We start from the raw sequence: 5,137 nt of genomic DNA, 5'->3' as shown, positions 1-5,137 counted from the left end.
AGAATGACTTTAACAGACTGCAGTCTGTGAACATAACTACAGTTTCAATACGTTCAAATCTCTCTTTGGGTGTGTCCACATCCAACATTATGAAATATGCTTGGTGAATGGTGTGTCACTTTGCCCAGCCTAGTCAGCTACAGCTCAGACACATAACTTAGCACATACATACACATACACAAGCATGTGTGCATCTAAAGTACAAACACAGAACTATGAAATCACACTCACAGGCTACCATTAGCCACCAACATAAACCATGTCTGTACCCAATTTATGTATGTTCAAAGATACCATACCAGTTACTATTGATGTGGAATAATAGATTGCCAACAGTCAAACACAAAGGGCAAAAACATAATTTTGAATGTGTATGGAGCTCACATTTATAAATACACATACACAATAAAACACTGACAAATCTAACCATTACTGATGTTTACTGATGTGGAGTCTTTACAACATAATAAAAGAGCAAGTATGTAGACTAGAGGAATCACAGGCTATTGGTAACTCACCAGTTTTGGCACACTTCTTTAGGCATAACTAGGCGTAACATGGCATACCTGTCATCCCAATCCTAAAAAACCTGTATTTTAACGGTCCTTAGGCTATACATTTTAAGTGATCTTGGTGAGTAAACTGACAACCAAAAAGGCAAATATAAGAACATATCCCAAGCTGTTTGCTTATTTTTTTAAGTTAAAATAAATGCATGCGGGTGGAATGCTGTGTCAGTGTGCAAGACATCATACTTCCATGAACTTCGCTATTGTTGATGAAAAACCTTTATTTTAATTTTTTATGTCCTTTACTTATATTGCTTTATCAGTATGATAAATAAACATTGATACAGCCAACATATCCACATATTTCAGAAATATACAATGCAACATCACAAAATAGAAGAAGAAAACTAAACATAACTGACTATTTACAATTACAACATACTCAATTAAAATATTGGAAGAAAGAAGCACAGTTTATCCTAATGCAAAGTTATTTCACATCTGAGGTTCTTAAAGTACCCCTCCACATGTATTTTAAAACCTTAAAAATATTCTTCATTGAATAATTTGTTTAATATGGGTTTTCCATCAAAAAAGTTAAATGAACTACTGAAAATGGCTTAATAGCATTTCTATGCCTTTACCCTCTTTGTGAATGCCAGAATGTATGAATATACAAATTGACAATGCCTCAGAAGTCTGACGTAATACAGAAAAAAAACATTTATCCATATAGGCTATGTATTTTCAGATAATCTCTATGGAGAAAATGAATGGGAGTATAACATAACAGTTCTTGTCACAATCTGTGATTAAAACTGGCATTTGAAACTTTTTCTATCCAGACACATTTCTCTCTTAAATGGCACTGGACCCACTGAATTATGATGCTGCTTTCCAACCCAAATAATTATTTTGCTAACAAAAACCAAAAACTGCTGCAAATGTTAATTACATCACAGCTAGTCTGGTGGTTTTTTAAGTTGGCCGAAGCTTCCATTACTCACCAAAGAAATATTAAGTAAGTACTCAAATAACTTAAGGAAATGACTAACAAGAACCACAACAATAACAACAATAAAGAGATTTACAAAGATATATGTGCGGCATTCGGTCCGACAGTGAACCAGATTGGTCTCAGCAGCGCCGGCTGGTGGAGAGAGCACATGCACCTGGGTTGCATTGACTAATCAGCCCAGGTGCTTAAAGGTATGTTCCTCTTCACAGTTTGGGGCCGAGACCTGGAGCACACACACACTGAGAGCGCGGCTGTTTTGAGTTCTGTTTGTTTTGAGCACGCAAGTCAAAGAAAGAAACTGGCCAACTGAAAAGTTGGCCAGCTACAAACGGCGTACTGAAAAGCAGCTCTTTCTTGTAGCTTTCTTATTTTAGTTTGTTGTTTCAGTAAATAGTTTTTGCCCGGAACCCGTGAGGGGGAAGGGTGAAGGGTGAAGGTGTCTGTTTGTTTTCGTGTGTGTGTGGGTGCGCTCTTTCTCTCCATGTGGGAACCAGCAGTGCACTCCCGGAACTGCCACCTGTCCCTCCCATGGGTGTCACATTGGCATGCGACAATATACAACAATGTACATTGTACAAAATAGAAAACAGATCATTTATTGTACTAACCAGTAACTAGCTTATGCATGTGAAAGGTAGCTGGAAGTATAGCCCTATGTGTAATGTAATTGTGTGCAATGCTCCAACCAGTAGGAGTTGCTAATGCAACGATCAGGTCTCATACCCTCACCAGACGGCCCAGCAATTTGTTTTTTAAATTACACAGAATATTTTTAGATTATAAAAATTGATGAAAAGCCTTGTTTTTAGCTGTGACCACAGCTCTATAGCTCTGTCTGTCGGTCGGTCGATCGGTCGGTCGGTCCACAAAATGTGTCCCATCCCGTAGCAGCCACAGTTTTTGCCCCAGGAGGCTGAAATTTGACATGGACGTTGGTCATGACTGAAGGTAGAGCTGAGTAACTTTCAAGACCGATTGACCAAGAGGGGGCTTGGCGATGGGTGTGGTCTATCACAAAAAGGCACATAACTCCCGAATGGATTCACAGATTTGCATAAGATTTAGTGGAAAGGTTGGTCATGAGCCAAAGAAGAGGTCACGTGTTTGTTTGAGGGTGTGTGAGGGGGCGTGGCAATGGGCGTGGCCTATCACAAAAAGGCGCATAACTCCCGAAAGGATTCACAGATTTGCACAAGATTTTGTGGAACGGTTGGTCATGAGCCAAAGAAGAGGTCATGTGTTTGTGTGAGGGTGTGTGCGTGGATGCATGGACACATGGATGCATGCGCGTGTGCAGTCGCAGCTATTGTGGATTCGCGCTTGTTAATATACAAATGTCCAAATGTCATAAAATATTTTGAAGGAATTAGGAAAACAATAATTTCTCTATTTTTAAAAAAATCTGGAAATATGACTAGCCTGTTAATTCAAACACTAAACAAATTTACACAAACCAGCTGTGTGGCTTGGCTATCATCAGTGTGACCCAATCAGATTGTGCTGTGCTGGCCAGTTAATCTGCGCAATCTAGTTCGGTAGCGCTGAGCAACCCAACTGAAAACAAGTGACTGATCCAACTAATTAGAGTGGCGTGACTCAGCTAGTCAGCTTGGTGTGATCCAATTTGGTAGCGCTGAGAAACCTAATTGGAAATATCAGAGCCACCCAAGTCAAACCATTAAAACGCAGATACTTCGGTCACCATGTCAGTCAGGTTTCTGTGCAGAAAAGTTTCAGTTTACTACGTCGCTGTCCTCTAGTATCCTTGCATAGTGGACCATGATAGGTTCCACGTATTTGTGATTTCACAAATTTTGCACATCCATGTTCGTTTCCAACTCAGAGTTCAGGGAAGTACGCAGAAACTCTCTGTCTACAGTGGAAGAATGTGAAAGGGGCGCTCTGGTGACACCTCTGCACAAAATCAATCTGTATAGTGAAAGTCATGCTTCCAAGAGGAGTTAACCATTAAAAAACTTGTTTTTGAATGGTAGGGTCTTTAAAGGTGGACCCTGGGATATGACACCAAACACGTGCAAACAAAGCACAGATTTCACAGCGCTCCTTTGTCTGTCCTGACAGAGCATCACAATTCAAGTGTGAATCTTTTCTCCCCTCCTTTGCTGTCATGTCTTGAGGATCCACGTGCATAACCAGAAGTAAACAAACTTGATGATGGTATCAAACTTCTCCATAAACAAAATATAGCTATAGTTTTTGGCCGTGTATATTGTATCTTGCTGAATATAATACAAACATTATTCAGTGAAGATCATTGCAAAGTGCAGGAAGACAATGTACACCATAGGCAGATGAATAAGAAAAAAAAACAGCTAATTAGTCTCAACTGAGGAATTAGTTTTCTAAATAACTCATATAAAAAATAAAAAATCTACAGAAACAAAAAATAAAGTCTTCCACACTCTGTTGTTCTACCCTACTCCAAAATCTCACAATCAAAAAAATAAAAATAATTTTCACAAAGGTCAAAATGGTCCAAAGTAAGGTTGACGTTCTGCTGCTTTTGTTGCTGGCACCAAATTTGGATTCTAAATTGTGTGCCTTGTCCCGGGATAGGCACAGATTATATGCCTCCATGAACGTGCACAGCAGGATGCACAAATCTGCAGTTATAGTGAAAAACGTGAAAGAAAAAAAACAAAGGTGTTAGCGGCAGTGATACACTAGGGGCGCTGAAGGACGTAACATCTAACAAAAGGTAGAGAGGAGATTGAGTGCACTCAGTACTGGAATGTGGATGCTTATAAAACCTTGAATGGTCCCAAAAAACATTTGATTTGGAAGAATTGGTGGAGCATTCAGACAAAATATTAGAAGCACAGACAGGAGTGCATTCCAAAAACTTCAGGGAGCATGAGAAAACACTATTAAAGCAAATAGTTTTGAGGCACCTGGACATTGAAGATAAACAACATATATCCGCTGCTGAATTCAAGAAAAAGGACAAAGTATGTCTGGACATTATTTTGTTATGAATTCAATGCCAATGAACAAGCAACGAAAAGAACAATACAACAACTTCAAGTTAGAATCTTAATCTCTATTGCTTTCCTCTTATGAAATCTATGCAGGTACTGTGGAATAACAAGAAAATCAACCACAAAAAGACAACTTTGCCTTCATTTTCCCTCGCCTGTGACACTTCCATCATTGTGCAAGTAATTCCCTTCCAAATTCACTGTCATCATTTGACTCTTCCTCCCTCCGTTCCATCTTTATTAGACTATATTGAACAAATATTATTATTTCATAATATTTAAGAATAATAAATAGAATAACAAGTCATCTGAACAGGTCGAAAGAGTTTCAAGATTGTCAACCTTCCACATCTGCAGAAGCAAATGGGAAGGTTGGTGTTACTACTGGTCTCACCAGAAAAACTCTGACTGTCCATGAAAGGCTGACCAATGAATTTCAATAGCTCAAATATCTATAGTTCAAATATCTTCAGAAGCATGAATTGAAAATGGAAATACAACAGGTTGAATTGGACACAGATTAAGAAGAGAGATGCAACAAAGCATGTCTGAAAATGCTTCAAATGTCATTATGTCAGTACCACCTACAGTGCACAATAGATTACAGAATC

Source organism: Anguilla rostrata, chromosome 2, assembly GCF_018555375.3.
Source record: "Anguilla rostrata isolate EN2019 chromosome 2, ASM1855537v3, whole genome shotgun sequence".
Classification (NCBI taxonomy): Eukaryota; Metazoa; Chordata; class Actinopteri; order Anguilliformes; family Anguillidae; genus Anguilla; species Anguilla rostrata.
The sequence above is the reverse complement of the archived record's forward strand: the minus strand, read 5'-3'. Positions refer to the sequence as shown.